Source organism: Ranitomeya variabilis, chromosome 5 (assembly GCF_051348905.1).
Source record: "Ranitomeya variabilis isolate aRanVar5 chromosome 5, aRanVar5.hap1, whole genome shotgun sequence".
Classification (NCBI taxonomy): Eukaryota; Metazoa; Chordata; class Amphibia; order Anura; family Dendrobatidae; genus Ranitomeya; species Ranitomeya variabilis.
Window position 1 is genome coordinate 390,645,084 of NC_135236.1, and position 18,994 is coordinate 390,664,077.

Here is an 18,994-nt window from a genome sequence, read left to right on the forward strand (position 1 = left end):
AGCAGACCCTTTTGGGACTAATTCCTGCTTTTTCCCTTCTGAGCATGCCCAAGGTAAGATCTCCCATTTGGAGATCGAGGGTCACATGCTTAGATACTGCAGCAAAACCCATTGGTTCTCCAGGAAGGTCCTGAAGTTGCTCAGGATCTGTGGCAGCCTCTCATTGGTCCTTCTAGGAAGGCCCTGTACTTGCTGCAGCTATAAAAGGTTTGCATGGCTGCACGGCCATGCGGTAGAATCAATTCATGTCATGAGTTTTGCGCCAATGTGGTCACTCTTGTGTGTATTCAGGTACCCGGCTGAAATAAGCCACTTAGAATACCGGCACCTCCGGTGAGGAGATTATGTGTATGGTTTCAGGGCCCCGGCTGAAATAAGCCACTTAGAATTCCGGCTCCTCCGGTGAGGAAATTGTATGATTGCCTCCTTGACTGCATGACCACAAGCTGCTATCTGCTCAGCAGTTACTGTGTATTCCTGTGAAATTTAACAGGACACAGTCCTTTCTTTATAGCGACTCTGTGAAGCAACAGAGTTCGCTTCTATCACCATATAGTGCTGCCGTTTGCCGGCAGCAGGTTCTTTTCCTGCACATTGGACCCCGGGCTGCAAACTAACCAAATAACATCTCTATATTTACTCGGTGCGTTCTGCCAGCCCTAACAGTATACTAGCGCCAGGGTCTGGCTGGTAAATGGTGGATGATCAGCGTCTACAGCGGTACATCCAGCAGCTGGAGGGTAGGTTGGCGGCTCTTGAACGCACAACTTCAGCTGTGGATATTACTGCAGTCGCTGCTCAGGCTGCCAGTTTACCTTTACCCCTGATGAAGCCACTGCTGTGGCGACACGCGTTGGGAATATGACCCCCTCTGGTCCCTTCCACTGGTTCTCACACATTGCTTTGAGGCAGGCCTTATCGGTTATTTTTCCCATCATGGGCATTTTTTCCATGTGGATGAGAATTTTTCTGAGCTCCAGATTGTACTTTTTGGGTATGTAATTGCATGGATACAATAGGTAGGGAAATCCGGCTGGTCTTTCCACTGTCCAGTATTGCACTAGATCTGGTCTTTGTTGTATAACACCAGTCTATTTGACTATATTTGCCATTGTTTGTGTCTTTTGTATGACCAAGAGACTGTGTGTTGGTTTACATATAGCCCTGTTCGCTGGATATAGATATTCTTATTTTTCCTGTTAAGACTACTTGTGACTGACATATATGTATTGCATGCCCACAAATGTGGCCGATATAGGCTCATATTATAAGGTCTACTCTCTAGCATAGATTGCCTATGTTATTTTTTGATATGGTATAATTATTGGCATTGTCTTTTTGGGTCCAAGGGGGGTCTACGCCTTTATCGGGTTTGTTACTTCATTGTTTTTAAATGTTTTTACTTGTTCTTTGTGTGTTTTTGGACTCTAATAAATAAACTATTTTTCTAAAAATTTAATGATATTTGATACGATTGTCCTGGGTGCTTCCCAGTTGGTTGTCTCTCTTTTTTCTTTTTTTTTTCATTTATCCACATTCTTAGACATACCCTGGGTTGATCCCCTTTATTTGCCTTGAATATTGTGGTTGGTGCCCTCCATCTTCTGTTGTTCTTGCTCAGGCTGCCAGTGTAGCTGCAGCCAGTTTGTCCTCTGCCACCCTGCTACAACTTTATCCCGTCTCCCGCTTCCAGACAAGTTTGCTGGTGACAATAAGCTATGTTGGGGATTTGTGAGTCAGTGCTCCATACATCTTGAGCTCCTGGCTGCACGTTTTCCAACAGAACGGGCGAAAGTGGGATTTATTTTATCCCTTTTGTCGGGCAGGGCGTTTCAGTGGGCAAAGCCACTATGGGAGCGTAATGATCGTGTGGTGCAGAGTGCTCCTCTCTTCCTGAATGCTCTGAAACAGGTCTTTTTGGGACCTCGTGTCACCCACTATACCGCACTCCAATTGTTGGCAATAACACAGGGTTCGTCCATGGTCAGCCAATTCCGGACTCTGGCCTCTGAGCTGAAGTGGCCGGATAAAGTCCTTATTCCGGTGTTCTGGAAAGGACTGGCAGACCATGTGAAGGACGCTTTGGCCACCAGGGAGATTCCCGCCACACTGGAGGAGCTCATTTCAATATCTACCCGCATTGACCTCCATTTTAACAAGCGGAGGTTAGAGCGGACCCAGTGTAGGCAGAGGTTTCGGCTGGCTCCTACCTTCTCTGTTGTGGATTCTGTTTGCGGGCTCCCTCTGGTGGTTACTGCTGGTACTGGGTGACTTTGGTGGGTTGCGGCCTTTGGTTTCCATCTGTCCATCAGAGGCTGGGTGTTTCCTATTTTACCTGGCCTCTCTGTCATTTCCCTTGCCGGCTAGCAATGTGTTCAGATGTGCTCTGTTTGGTTCCTGCCTACCTGCTCCCAGATCTTTCAGGATAAGCTAAGTGCTGATTTTCAGTTGTTTGGTTTTTTGTCCAGCTTGCTTAGAATGTCTCTTTGTTAGCTGGTTGCTCTAGTGGACTGAGGTTCTCCCCATGTGCCATGAGTTGGCACATGGGTTCTTGTAATCTCAGGATGGTTTTTTTGATTAGGGTTTTTTGCTGACCGCTCAGTCCCCTTTTGTGTCATTCTGCTTTCTAGTTTTCAGCGGGCCTCTATTTGCTAAAGCTATATACATCATCTCTATGTATGTGCCTTCCTCTCATTTCACCGTCAATACATGTGGGGGGCAACTATATCTTTGGGGTTAATTCCTCTGGAGGCAAGTGAGGTCTTTGTTTTCTCTGCAGTACTAGTTAGCTCTTAGGCTGGTGCGTGGCGTCTAGAACCAACGTAGGCACGCTCCCTGGCTATCTCTAGTTGCGTTTGTCAGGCGTAGGGCAGCGGTCAGCCCAGGTTCCATCACCCTAGAGCTCGTCCGATATTTATTATACTTTGCTTATCCTGTGCTATCCCTAGCCATTGGGGATTCATGACAGTATAGCCGGCCCACAAAGTGTTAATTGTTTGGGCTGAAGCAGGAGGAAAAGAAGTGTTCAAGTGTTCATTTTTTTTTTTTTTTCCTTCAGAGTTTTGCTGCCTAGCCCTTAATTGCTGTCTAGCTGCTTCTTACCTCCTCTTAACCCTTGAATGGCTCTGATCTTAGCTGTTTATCATGGATGTCCAGAGTTTGGGTTCCAGCCTGAGTAATCTCGCGGCAAAGGTTCAAAACATACAGGATTTCGTTGTTCACACTCCCATGTCTGAACCTAGAATTCCTATTCCAGAGTTTTTTTCTGGAGATAGATCTACCTTCCTGAATTTCAGGAACAATTGTAAATTGTTTCTCTCTTTAAAATCTCGCTCCTCTGGAGACCCTGCTCAACAGGTCAAGATTGTTATATCGTTCCTACGGGGCGACCCTCAGAATTGGGCATTTGCATTGGCACCAGGGGATCCTGCATTGCTCAGTGTGGATGCGTTTTTTCTGGCATTGGGATTGCTCTATGAGGACCCTAACCTAGAGATTCAGGCTGAAAAGGCTTTATTGGCCCTCTCTCAGGGGCATGATGAAGCGGAAATATATTGTCAGAAATTTCTGAAATGGTCGGTGCTTACTCAGTGGAATGAGTGCGCCCTGGCTGCAAACTTCAGAAATGGTCTTTCTGAGGCCATTAAGGATATTATGGTGGGGTTCCCTGCGCCTACAGGTCTGAATGAGTCTATGGCTATGGCCATTCAGATTGATCGGCGTTTACGGGAGCGCAAACCCGTGCACCAGTTGGCGGTGTCTTCTGAACAGGCACCTGAGACTATGCAATGTGATAGAATTCAGTCCAGAAGTGAACGGCAAAATTATAGGCGGAAAAATGGTTTGTGTTTTTATTGTGGTGATTCAGCTCATGTTATATCAGCATGCTCTAAACGCACAAAAAGGGTTGATAAATCTTTTGCCATTGATACTCTGCAGTCTAAGTTCATTTTGTCTGTGACTCTGATTTTTTCACTGTCTTCCATTTCCGTCGATGCCTATGTGGATTCAGGCGCTGCCCTGAGTCTTATGGATTGGTCATTTGCTAAACGCTGCGGTTTTAGTCTAGAGCCTCTGGAAGTTCATATTCCTCTGAAAGGAATTGATTCTACACCATTGGCTATGAATAAACCGCAGTATTGGACACAAGTGACCATGCGCATGACTCCCGTTCATCAGGAGGTGATTCGCTTCCTTGTACTGTATAATTTACATGATGTACTAGTGCTTGGTCTGCCATGGTTACAAACTCATAATCCTGTCTTGGACTGGAAAACAATGTCTGTGCTAAGCTGGGGATGTCACGGGGTTCATGATGATGCACCTCCGATTTCTATAGCTTCATCTACTCCTTCGGAGATCCCTGCGTTTTTGTTGGATTATAGGGATGTTTTTGAGGAGCCTAAGCTCAATTCGCTCCCTCCCCATAGAGAGTGTGACTGTGCTATAGAATTGATTCCTGGCAGTAAGTTCCCTAAGGGTCGTTTATTTAATCTGTCACTGCCAGAGCATACTGCTATGCGGAATTATATTAAGGAGTCCTTGGAAAAGGGACATATTCGTCCATCTTCGTCCCCTCTGGGAGCAGGTTTTTTTTTCGTGGCAAAAAAAGATGGTTCCCTGAGGCCTTGTATAGATTATCGCCTTCTGAATAAGATTACAGTCAAATACCAGTATCCATTGCCATTATTTACTGATTTGTTTGCTCGCATTAAGGGGGCTAGGTGGTTCACTAAAATAGATCTTCGTGGTGCGTATAATCTGGTGCGGATAAAACAGGGTGATGAGTGGAAAACCGCATTTAATACGCCTGAGGGCCATTTTGAGTATTTGGTAATGCCTTTTGGACTCTCCAATGCTCCGTCAGTCTTTCAGTCCTTTATGCACAATATTTTCCGTGAATATCTGGATAAGTTTATGATTGTGTATTTGGATGATATTTCGGTGTTTTCTGATGACTGGGAGTCTCATGTTCTACAGGTCAGGAAGGTGTTTCAGGTTTTGCGGGCCAATTCTCTGTTTGTGAAGGGCTCAAAGTGTCTCTTCGGAGTCCAGAAGATTTCTTTTTTGGGGTACATTTTTTCTCCTTCTACTATTGAGATGGATCCCGTTAAGATTCAGGCTATTTGTGACTGGACACAACCTACATCTGTTAAGAGCCTTCAGAAGTTCTTGGGGTTTGCTAATTGTTATCGTCGGTTCATTGCTAATTTTTCCAGTATTGTTAAACCTTTGACTGATTTGACTAAAAAGGGTGCTGATGTTGCTGATTGGTCTCCTGCGGCCATGGAGGCCTTTCGGGAACTTAAGCGCTGGTTTTCTTCTGCTCCTGTGTTGTGTCAACCAGATGTTTCACTTCCTTTCCAGGTGGAGGTTGATGCTTCCGAGATTGGAGCGGGGGCGGTTTTGTCACAGAGAAGTTCTAATGGCTCGGTGATGAAGCCATGTGCTTTCTTCTCTAGAAAATTCTCGCCCGCCGAGCGCAATTATGATGTGGGTAATCGGGAGCTTTTGGCCATGAAGTGGGCATTTGAGGAGTGGCGTCATTGGCTTGAGGGTGCTAAACATCGCGTGGTGGTCTTGACTGATCACAAGAATCTCATTTACCTTGAGTCTGCCAGGCGTTTGAATCCTAGACAGGCTCGTTGGTCGTTATTTTTTTCTCGTTTCAATTTCGTGGTTTCATACCTGCCAGGTTCAAAGAATGTGAAGGCAGATGCTCTTTCCAGGAGTTTTGTGCCTGACTCTCCTGGAGACACTGGGCCTGCTGGTATCCTTAGGGATGGAGTAATATTGTCCGCCGTATCCCCAGACTTGCGACGCGCATTGCAGGAGTTTCAGGTGGATAAACCGGATCGATGTCCACCAGAAAGACTGTTTGTTCCGGATGATTGGACCGGTAGAGTCATCTCCGAGGTCCATTCTTCTGTGTTGGCTGGTCATCCTGGAATATTTGGTACAAGAGACTTGGTGGCCAGGTCTTTTTGGTGGCCTTCCTTGTCTAGGGATGTGCGTACCTTTGTGCAGTCTTGTGAAGTGTGTGCTCGAGCTAAGCCTTGCTGTTCACGGGCTAGTGGGTTGTTGTTATCCTTGCCCATCCCGAAGAGGCCTTGGACGCACATTTCCATGGATTTTATTTCTGATCTCCCGGTTTCACAGAAAATGTCCGTTATCTGGGTTGTGTGTGACCGCTTTTCTAAGATGGTTCATTTGGTGCCCTTGCCTAAGTTGCCCTCCTCCTCTGAGTTGGTTCCTTTGTTTTTTCAGAACGTGGTTCGTTTGCATGGGATTCCGGAGAATATCGTTTCTGACAGGGGATCCCAGTTTGTGTCTAGATTTTGGCGGACGTTTTGTGCCAAGATGGGCATTGATTTGTCTTTCTCGTCTGCATTCCATCCTCAGACGAATGGCCAGACGGAGCGAACTAATCAGACCTTGGAAACTTATTTGAGGTGTTTTGTTTCTGCTGATCAGGATGACTGGGTTGCTTTTTTGCCACTGGCCGAATTTGCTCTTAATAATCGGGCTAGTTCGGCCACGTTGGTCTCTCCTTTTTTTTGTAATTCGGGGTTTCATCCTCGTTTTTCCTCTGGTCAGGTGGAGTCTTCGGATTGTCCTGGAGTGGACGTGGTGGTGGACAGGCTACATCACATTTGGAATCAGGTGGTGGACAATTTGAAGTTATCTCAGGAGAAGACTCAGCAGTTTGCTAATCGCCGTCGCCGCGTGGGTCCCCGACTTCTTGTTGGGGACTTGGTGTGGTTGTCTTCTCGTTTTGTCCCTATGAGGGTCTCTTCTCCTAAGTTCAAGCCTCGGTTCATCGGTCCTTATAGGATCTCGGAGATTCTTAACCCTGTATCTTTGCGTTTGGATCTCCCAGCATCGTTCGCTATTCATAATGTGTTCCATCGGTCGTTGTTGCGGAGGTATGAGGTGCCTGTTGTTCCTTCGGTCGAGCCTCCTGCTCTGGTGCTGGTGGAGGGAGAATTGGAGTATGTTGTTGAAAAGATCTTGGATTCTCGTGTTTCCAGACGCAAACTCCAGTATTTGGTTAAGTGGAAGGGTTATGGTCAGGAGGACAATTCCTGGGTGGTCGCCTCCGATGTTCATGCTACTGATTTGGTCCGCGCCTTCCATAGAGCTCACCCTGATCGCCCTGGGGGTTCTCGTGAGGGTTCGGTGACCCCTCCTCAAGGGGGGGGTACTGTTGTGGATTCTGTTTGCGGGCTCCCTCTGGTGGTTACTGCTGGTACTGGGTGACTTTGGTGGGTTGCGGCCTTTGGTTTCCATCTGTCCATCAGAGGCTGGGTGTTTCCTATTTTACCTGGCCTCTCTGTCATTTCCCTTGCCGGCTAGCAATGTGTTCAGATGTGCTCTGTTTGGTTCCTGCCTACCTGCTCCCAGATCTTTCAGGATAAGCTAAGTGCTGATTTTCAGTTGTTTGGTTTTTTGTCCAGCTTGCTTAGAATGTCTCTTTGTTAGCTGGTTGCTCTAGTGGACTGAGGTTCTCCCCATGTGCCATGAGTTGGCACATGGGTTCTTGTAATCTCAGGATGGTTTTTTTGATTAGGGTTTTTTGCTGACCGCTCAGTCCCCTTTTGTGTCATTCTGCTTTCTAGTTTTCAGCGGGCCTCTATTTGCTAAAGCTATATACATCATCTCTATGTATGTGCCTTCCTCTCATTTCACCGTCAATACATGTGAGGGGCAACTATATCTTTGGGGTTAATTCCTCTGGAGGCAAGTGAGGTCTTTGTTTTCTCTGCAGTACTAGTTAGCTCTTAGGCTGGTGCGTGGCGTCTAGAACCAACGTAGGCACGCTCCCTGGCTATCTCTAGTTGCGTTTGTCAGGCGTAGGGCAGCGGTCAGCCCAGGTTCCATCACCCTAGAGCTCGTCCGATATTTATTATACTTTGCTTATCCTGTGCTATCCCTAGCCATTGGGGATTCATGACACTTCTCCAGCCCTCTAGAATCTCCTGTTCAGGCATCTGACTCCCATGAGCCCATGGAGGTTTCTCGAGCGGGAACTAAGTCTCGGACCGCTCGAGTGCCCGTGGTTTGTAAAAATTGCCAACAGCTAGGACATTACGCCAATAAATGTCCATGGTGGTCAGGAAAGGATTGCGTCTAGTAACCATTGGAGGAGGTTCACTAGACACAGCAGCGTTTTCCTCCAAGCTTTCCTTCAAAGGGACAATCATGTTAGGCTCATCCTCTCTAACAGGCGAGCTTTGTGTGGATTCTGGAGCAGAGGGGAAATTCATGTCCTCTGCTTTTGCTCTGCGCCATGCAATACCTCTGGTGATGCTCGCCAAACCGGTAACTGTTAGATTAGTGAATGGGTCGACACTTCCATCACAAATCACACACCAGACTGTCCCTTTCACGATGTCCAGGTCCCCTTCCCACCAGGAGATTATTTCCCTTCTTGTCCTTCCCAAGGGAATGGATGAGATTCTGCTGACTCCATTTCCACTCCCCACATATTGAGTGGACCTCTGGGAGGATATTGGGTTGGAGTGAATCATGTAAGGGCAGATGTGTGAGACAATGCGTTCAGGTTTCCACCACCGAGATACCCGCAGATCTTTCTTGCCTTCCCAAATGCTATTGGTCCTATGCAGACGTCTTCTCCAAAAAGGCAGCGGAGACCCTTCCGCCTCACCGTCCCTATGACTGTCCTATTGATCTCTTGCCTGGAGCCGAACCTCCTCGGGGATGGGTCTATCCCCTCTCTCTCCTGGAAATGGAGGCAATGTCCCAATACATCCAGGAGAATTTTCCAAGACTTTGACAACGATATCTTTCGGGATATGCTCTCCACCTCGGTCATAGTCTATTTGGATGATATTCTCATCTTCTCTCCAGATAATGATTCCCACCGAAGAGATGTTGGCAGTGTCTTCGACCTCTTACGAGCAAATTCCCTCTATGCAAAGTTGGAGAAGTGTATGTTTGAGCAGGAGTCTTTACTTTTCCTGGGCTATATCATCTCAGCCCAGGGATTGGCTATGGATCCTGCCAAACTACAGGCTGTGATGGACTGACAAGAACCCCATTCTCTTAAAGCGGTGCAGCGCTTTATGGGGTTCATTAATTACTATTGCCAGTTCATTCCCCACTTCTCAACTTTGGTAGCTCCCTTGGTAGCCTGGAGAAGGTGGAACCTGTACTGACCGTAGACCCTGAACTTAACACCGCAACTAGAAGTAGCCGTGGAATGTACCTATCACTCCCTAGACATCTCGACACAGCCGGAGGACTAATTACCCCTAGAGATAGAAAAAGGAAAACTATCTTGCCTCAGAGAAAATCCCCAAAGGATAGACAGCCCCCCACAAATATTGACTGTGAGAGGAGAGGGAAAAAACATACACAGACTGAAATCAGAATTTAGCAAAGGAGGCCACTTCTAGCTAAATAGAAAGGATAGGACAGAGTACTATGCGGTCAGTATTAAAACAATCTCCACCACAGAAAATACAAAATCTCCACATCTAACTAAAGATATGGAGGGTATATCTGCATCTCCAGAGATACCAGCTTGGCTAAACAAATCCTTATACAGACCAAGCTGGACAAGACAAAAACATGGAAAAGAACTGAACAATAAGGCCCACAGCATGTGGACTGCAAAAAATCAAGGCCAGAACTTATCTTTGTTGAAATGAACAGCAAAGCAGGAGAGACAAGGCAGGGATGTGAATCCTCCAGGAACAATGGACAACTGGCACTGACCAAAGGGTCAAGCAAGACTAAATAGCCCAGTCAGAATTGCAAAAAGTGGACACACCTGATGAATGCTGCGATCCAGAGACAGCAGCGCTACCACTTATAACCACCGGAGGGAGCCCAAGAGCAGAATTCACAACAGTACCCCCCCTTGAGGAGGGGTCACCGAACCCTCACCAGAGCCCCCAGGCCGATCCGGACGAGCCAAATGAAAGGCACGAACCAAATCCTCAGCATGAACATCGGAGGCAACAACCCAAGAATTATCCTCCTGGCCATAACCCTTCCATTTGACAAGATACTGAAGCTTCCGCCTCGAAAAATGAGAATCCAAAATCTTCTCAACCACAAACTCCAACTCCCCGTCAATTAGGGTTGAGCGACCTTGACCTTTTTAGGGTCAAGTCATGTTTTGCGAAACCCGACTTTTTGAAAAGTCGAGTCGGGCGAAATCGGCCGATTACTGCGAAAAGTCGAGGATCGGCTGGAACACGAAACCCTATGCACGTCAATGGGGATTTTTTTTTTTTTTTTTCTTTTCTCTCTCTCTCTCTCTCTCTCTCTCTCTCTCTCTCTCTCTCTCTCTCTCTCTCTCCCCCCTCCGTCCCAGCCCCGAAAATTTCGTTTTACACATTGCAAATCCCTGCTGCGCACAAGCGCTAAAATGATCATAGGCGTGCACGCCCCTAACCCCTATGTCATCACTCTGCCCACACTCCTTCATTGGCTGAAACAATGGCGCTAAACACATCATACGAAACGCGACTTTGGCGCCAAGATCGCGTACCGCATGGCCGACCCCACACAGGGATCGGGTCGGGTTTCATGAGACGCCGACTTTGCCAAATGTCGGCGACTTATGAAAATGAACGATCCGTTTCGCTCAACCCTACCGTCAATCAACACCGGGGCAGGAGGATCAACAGAGGGAACAACGGGCACCACATATTTCCGCAACAAAGATCTATGAAAAACATTATGGATGGAAAAAGAGGCTGGAAGGGCCAAATGAAAAGACACTGGATTGATAATCTCAGAAATCCTATAAGGGCCAATAAACCGAGGCTTGAACTTAGGGGAAGAAACCTTCATAGGAACATGACGGGAAGACAACCAGACCAAATCCCTAACCCGAAGCCGGGAACCAACACACCGACGACAGTTAGCAAAACGCTGAGCCCCCTCCTGAGACAACACCAAATTGTCAACAACATGAGCCCAAATTTGCTGCAACCTGTCAACCACAGAGTCCACCCCAGGACAATCAGAAGGCTCAACCTGCCCTGAAGAAAAACGAGGATGAAAACCAGAGTTACAAAAGAAGGGTGAAACCAAGGTAGCAGAACTAGCCCGATTATTAAGGGCAAACTCGGCCAATGGCAAGAAAGCCACCCAATCATCCTGATTAGCAGACACAAAGCATCTCAAATAAGTTTCCAAAGTCTGATTAGTTCGCTCGGTTTGGCCATTGGTCTGAGGATGAAATGCGGAAGAAAAAGACAAATCAATGCCCAGCCTAGCACAAAAGGCCCGCCAAAACCTAGAAACAGACTGGGAACCTCTATCGGACACAATATTCTCCAGAATGCCATGCAAACGAACCACATGCTGAAAAAACAACGGAACCAAATCAGAAGAGGAAGGCAATTTAGGCAAAGGTACCAAATGAACCATCTTAGAAAACCGGTCACAAACCACCCAGATAACCGACATCCTCTGGGAAACCGGAAGATCCGAAATAAAATCCATAGAAATATGCGTCCAAGGCCTCTCAGGGACCGGCAAAGGCAAAAGCAACTCACTAGCACGGGAACAGCAAGGCTTGGCCCGTGCACAAGTCCCACAGGATTGCACAAAAGAACGCACATCCCATGACAAAGAAGGCCACCAAAAGGACCTACCAACCAAATCTCTGGTACCAAAAATCCCAGGATGACCAGCCAACACAGAACAATGAACCTCAGAAATCACTTTACTAGTCCATCTGTCAGGAACAGTTTCCCCACTGGACAGCGGTCAGGTTTATCAGCCTGAAATTCCTGAAGAACCCATCGTAAATCAGGGGAGATGGCAGAAAGAATCACCCCTTCCTTCAGAATGCCGACTGGCTCAAGGACCCCAGGAGAATCAGGCAAAAAGCTCCTAGAGAGGGCATCAGCCTTAACATTCTTAGAACCCGGAAGATACGAGACCACAAAATCAAAACGGGAGAAAAACAGGGACCATCGGGCCTGTCTAGGATTCAGCCGTTTGGCAGACTCGAGGTAAATCAGATTCTTATGATCGGTCAAGACCACAATATGGTGCTTGGCCCCCTCAAGCCAATGTCGCCACTCCTCAAATGCCCACTTCATAGCCAACAACTCACGATTGCCGACATCATAATTGCGTTCCGCAGGCAAAAACTTTCGAGAAAAGAAGGCACACGGTTTCATCAAGGAACCATCAGAATTCCTCTGAGACAAAACGGCCCCTGCCCCAATCTCAGAAGCGTCAACCTCAACCTGAAAAGGAAGAGAAACATCCGGCTGATGCAACACAGGGGCAGAAGTAAATCGGCGTTTAAGCTCCTGAAAGGCAGAAACAGCCGCAGAGGACCAATTCGTCACATCAGTGCCTTTCTTCGTCAAATCGGTCAGGGGTTTAAACACACTGGAGAAGTTGGCAATGAAACGGCGATAAAAATTAGCAAAGCCAAAAACTTTCAGAAGGCTCTTCACGGATGTGGGCTGAATCCAATCATGAATGGCCTGAACCTTAACCGGATCCATTTCTATAGATGAGGCAGAAAAAATGAAGCCCAAAAAAGAAACCTTCTGTACTCCAAAGAGGCACTTAGACCACTTCACAAACAAGGCATTATCACGAAGGATCTGAAATACCATCCTGACTTGTTTCACATGAGACTCCCAATCATCTGAAAAAATCAAAATATCATCCAAATATACAATCATGAATTTATCAAGATAATTCTGAAATATATCATGCATGAAGGACTGAAACACAGATGGAGCATTAGAGAGTCCGAATGGCATCACAAGGTATTCAAAATGGCCTTCGGGCATATTAAACGCAGTTTTCCATTCGTCACCCTGCTTAATACGAACAAGATTATATGCCCCTCGAAGGTCAATCTTAGTAAAACAACTAGCCCCCTTAATCCTAGCAAACAGATCAGAAAGCAAAGGCAAAGGGTATTGGAATTTGACCGTGATCTTATTCAAGAGGCGATAATCAATACAGGGTCTCAAGGAGCCATCCTTCTTGGCAACAAAAAAAAAACCTGCTCCCAATGGTGAAGAAGATGGCCGAATATTCCCCTTCTCCAAAGACTCCTTAACATAGCTCCGCATGGCGGTATGTTCTGGCACAGACAGGTTGAAAAGTCGTCCCTTAGGGAACTTACAGCCTGGAATCAAGTCAATAGCACAATCACAGTCCCTATGCGGTGGAAGGGAACTGGACTTGGGCTCATTGAATACATCCTGGAAATCTGACAAAAACTCAGGAATTTCAGAAGAGGGGGAGGAGGCAATTGACATCAAAGGAACGTCACCATGAACCCCCTGACAACCCCGACTAGTCACAGACATAGATTTCCAATCTAATACCGGATTATGCACCTGTAACCATGGGAAACCCAGCACAATAGCATCATGCAAATTATGCAACGCCAGAAAACGACAATCTTCCTGATGGGCTGGCGCCATGCACATGGTCAGCTGTGTCCAAAACTGAGGTTTATTTTTAGCCAATGGTGTAGCATCAATGCCCCTCAAAGGAATAGGACTCTGCAAAGGCTGCAAGGGGAAACCACAACGTCTGGCAAATTCTAAGTCCATTAAGTTTAGAGCGGCGCCTGAATCCACAAATGCCATGACAGAAAATGATGATAATGAGCAGATCAGGGTCACAGATAACAGAAATTTGGGTTGTACAGTACTGATGGTAACAGAACTAGCGATTCTCTTTATACGCTTAGAGCAATCAGAAATAACATGAGCAGAATCGCCGCAGTAAAAACACAACCTATTCTGACGTCTGAATCCTTGTCGTTCAGCTCTAGACACAATCCTATCACACTGCATAGTCTCAGGACTCCGCTCGGAAGACAATGCCATAGCGTGCACAACTCTGCGCTCGCGCAAGCGCCGATCAATCTGAATGGCCAGAGACATAGAATCACTCAGACCAGCAGGTGTGGGGAACCCCACCATAACATCTTTAATGGATTCAGAAAGACCCTTTCTGAAAATTGCCGCCAAGGCATCCTCATTCCATTTAGTCAGCACAGACCATTCTCTAAATTTCTGGCAATATGATTCTGCCGCTTCTTGACCCTGACACAGGGCCAACAAGGTCTTCTCAGCATGATCCACTGAATTAGGTTCATCATACAATAACCCAAGCGCCTGGAAAAAGGTGTCTACATTAAGCAAAGCCAGATTCCCAGGTTCCAGGGCAAATGCCCAATCCTGGGGGTCACCACGCAGCAGAGATATAACAATTTTAACCTGCTGGATGGGATCACCAGAGGAACGGGGTTTCAGAGCAAAAAACAGTTTACAGTTATTTTTAAAACTCAAAAATTTGGACCTGTCCCCAAAAAACAAATCAGGAGTTGGAATTCTAGGCTCTAAAACTGGAGTCTGAACGATATAATCGGAAATACCCTGTACTCTAGCAGCAAGTTGATCCACACGAGAAGCCAATCCCTGAACATCCATGCCAGCGCCAAACTCCTGAGCCACCCAGAGGTAAAGAGGGAAAAAAAAAAAACACACAACAGACTACAGAAAAAAAAATGGCTCAGCACTTTCCTTCCCTTCTTCTGAGATGCAGTTAACTCATTGTTGGCCAGTTGTACTGTTATGATCTGGTGGCCTAAGAGCAGCATGAGACGTACTCCGGAGAAGGTGGAACCTGTACTAACCGCAGACCCTGAACTTAACACCGCAACTAGAAGTAGCCGTGGAATGTACCTATCACTCCCTAGACATCTCGACACAGCCGGAGGACTAATTACCCCTAGAGATAGAAAAGGGAAAACTATCTTGCCTCAGAGAAAATCCCCAAAGGATAGACAGCCCCCCACAAATATTGACTGTGAGAGGAGAGGGGAAAAACATACACAGACTGAAATCAGAATTTAGCAAAGGAGGCCACTTCTAGCTAAATAGAAAGGATAGGACAGAGTACTATGCGGTCAGTATTAAAACACTAGAAAATCTCCACCACAGAAAATACAAAATCTCCACATCTAACTAAAGATATGGAGGGTATATCTGCATCTTCAGAGATACCAGATTGGCTAAACAAATCCTTATACAGACCAAGCTGGACAAGACAAAAACATGGAAAAGAACTGAACAATAAGGCCCACAGCATGTGGACTGCAAAAAATCAAGGCCAGAACTTATCTTTGTTGAAATGAACAGCAAAGCAGGAGAGACCAGGCAGGGATGTGAATCCTCCAGGAACAATGGACAACTGGCACTGACCAAAGGGTAAAGCAAGACTAAATAGCCCAGTCAGAATTGCAAAAAGTGGACACACCTGATGAATGCTGCGATCCAGAGACAGCAGCGCTACCACTTATAACCACCGGAGGGAGCCCAAGAGCAGAACTCACAACAGTAGCCCTCAACAAGAAGGGAGCAAATCCCAAATTGTGGTCTGAAGAGGTCTCCAGGGCCTTCTCTTCTATTAAGTCTCATTTTGCTAGCGCTCCCATCCTACATCGTCCCAATGTTGATAAGCCATTTATAATGGAGGTGGATGCCTCATCCGTTGGTGCAGGAGCAGTCCTATTCCAAAAGGATGCTCAAGGTTGGAAGCATCCTTGCTTCTTCTTCTCCAAGACCACCACACCAGCGGAGAGGAATTATTCCATCGGGGACAGGGAGTTCCTAGCAATGAAGTTGGCTTTCTCGGAGTGGAGACATCTTTTGGAGGGGGCTCGCTTTCCCTTTCAAGTCTTCATAGACAACAAAAATATGGTATATTTGCAAGCAGCCCAGTGGCTAAATTCTCATCAGGCCAGATGGTCCTTGTTTTTCTCCCGGTTCCACTTCACCCTCCATTATCTCGCTGGGGAGAAGAACATTCGTGCTGATGCCCTGTCTCGCTCCATTGTGTGATCTGAGGAGGAGGAAGGGTAGCCTCGGCTTATTGTCCCTTCTGAGAGCCTGAGAACCGTAGCTCCGGTTTAACTAGAGTCTGTGCCTCCGGGCAAGACATTTGTACCCATTAATTTGCGACCGGTGGTTCTCTCTTGGGCTCATTCGTCCAGGGTAGGTGGAAACTTTGGGACAAAGAGGACATCTGAATTGCTGGCGAGGACGTTCTGGTGGCCACATATGGTCCATGATGTCAGAGATTACATGTGTCTCCTGTGCCAAAAATAAGTCTTCTTGACAACGGCCAGCTGGGTTACTCTATCATTTGCCGGTGGCAGACAGGCCCTGGGAGATGGTCGGGATGGACTTTGTGGTGGGTTTGCCCAAGACTCGTGGCTGTATCATCATTTGGGTTATCACTGATCATTTTTCTAAAATGGTGCATTTGGTCCCGCTTCCACAGCTACCTTCTGCACGGGCCTTGGTAGCGTTGTTTATAAAACACATCTTCCGCCTACGCGGTATGCCGGAAAAAATTGTCAGTGACTGGGGTCCCCAGTTTGCGTCTCGGTTCTGGAGAGAGCTTTGTCGTCTTCTCAGCATTGAGTTGAATCTCTCTTCCACATATAACCCAAAAAGGAATGGACACCAAAGCTAAGAGTAACAAATTTATTGAAAACCATTAAAAAAATACATAAATACAACAAATAAATATCAGAATAAAAACGATGCAATAGATAAACAAAAAGGCAACACTAGTGCCACGTACGTGCGTATCAAGCTGAAGAGCAAGGGAATTGGTGTATACTCATCCCACAGAAGTGTACAAAAAATACACAAAAATAGCTTACAATAATAATAAAAATTTGTGGTGGCACACAACCAACCTGACATGTGGCAGTGATAGTAAAGAAGTAGCTCTCCGATAGTAAGCAGGTGCAGAAGGATACTAAGCATACATAGAAAACAAAATGCAGATAAAGTGCCTAATGCAAGGTGTAATACGGCAATAAAACCCTATACAACTATACTGCCCTCAACATATGGGCGCACATATACCGGGAAAGTCCCATAGGCGTACATGGGTAAAGCCATACTATACTTACTTAATAAAGGTAATAGGTACATGCAAAGAGTCCCAACCTGCGGCCGTACGTGGACTTGGATGGTCAGTTTATTATTTGGGAAAAGGAAATTAAGGAGGTCAAGACCAGTAAATTTATGCGGGATGTGCAGGACTTTAAGACTAACTCAGTGTGTAAATGGCACAAACCCCGGTCATCCACTAGATCTTCTTCAATCTCTTCCCAATCTTCGGCTGAAGGTAGCACTGAAATTTTGGATGTACAGCGTTTCTCGGCCACCGGTAGAAACAAACGTAAGGGCACTAATTATACTCGTAAATATAATTTTTCCAAGCGCCCTCATACCAACATGGCAGGATCATCCAAACTGCAGGTGATTAATCTTTCCTCTGTGATTCTCACAGATGCACAGCTGGAAGTATTAAGCCTTGGTTTATCGTTTTCTCCTACTTCATCATTTAATTTTTTTACAGCCGTAAAAGACCTTAATCTATTCGTAAGGAAACTTGTACTTCACAAGTTACATCAAAGAAAAAACTTAGATAACACACAATGGACTATTGAGGAGCAGGAAACTATTGCAATTTTAAATGAGCTATGTGAGGAATCCTCCCCTGCTACATCTAAGGGTAAGTTCACACTTCCTAAGCCTAAACGCTTCCCTCCTTTGAACTTGTTTCCTGAAATTGAGACGTTTGTCCGAGTGGTCACTGAAGATTTTAAGAAAATTCCAGTGGGTTCACAGCACGATAACCTGACCCGAATGCAGCGACAGGCATTGACTGAACTACTTTCTATGAACCAACTATTAATAAAACCCACTGACAAAGGTGGCAATATCGTGTTGTGGCCCACTGAGATGTACGAGAAAGAGGCATTCCGGCAGCTTTGTGATGAGGATACATATAGGAAGCTGAGTTTCAACCCTACTTCTATCTTTCAGGCTGAATTATCTGATATAGTGGAAGAAGCATTTACCGATGGATTAATCACCAAGGACTTGAGAGATGGTCTGGTTCCTAGTGCACCTCGGACTCCATGTCTATATTTGTTACCCAAAGTCCACAAAAATTTGACGTGTCCCACTGGCCGACCTATTGTCTCCGGTAATGGGGGACTTACGGAGAATATAGGTAAGATGTTGGACTTCTATCTTAAACCCATCGTGGAAACCTTACCATCCTACTTGAGAGATACGGGGGACATGCTATCTAAAATCTCAAATATCAACTTGGAGCCTGATATGTGGTTGGTGACATTAGACGTAGAGTCCCTCTACACGTCAATCAGGCATGCAGATGGCATGGAGGCGGTTAGCTTCTTCTTGAGCAACACAGACATTGATGACTACCTCAGCAGATTCTTACTATCCCTGCTGGAGTTTGCACTAACTCACAATTTTTTTTATGTTTAAGGAGGCACTCTACCTACAGCTCCAGGGTACAGCCATGGGGGCGGCCTTTGCGCCGTCCTATGCATGTCTGTTCCTGGGGCTGTGGGAGAGAAGAGTTTTCATCACTGATGCCACCCCTCTTGCCTCCAATATACTCATGTGGTCTAGATATATAGATGATGTTTTTGCAATCTGGCAGGGTACTGAAAGGGATCTGATGAAATTTGTTGAGGAACTGAATACCAATGACTCTAACATCAAACTTACCTGCCATTACAGCCGAGACAGCGTGGATTTCCTTGATGTTCGTATCCATAAGGGTGGTGATGGTCTGCTACAGAGTGATCTGCATCGAAAAGAAACATCAGTCAATAGTCTATTGCATTCTACCTCAGCCCATCCTAGACATCTTAAGAACAGTATTCCTTATGGACAGTTCCTCAGGGCTAAACGTATTTGCTCTGAGGATGTATCATATCAAAAACATGCTGAAGATATTTCTAACCGATTTTTGGATCGAGGCTACTCATCAAGGATAATCCAACAGTGCAAAAGAAGAGCTTCTCGGATGGACCAAGTGAATCTCCTAAAGACTAAAAAGGAATCTAAAACATCTAACCAGGTGAGATTTATAGCTACTTACTCAAGCAATTCCACAATGA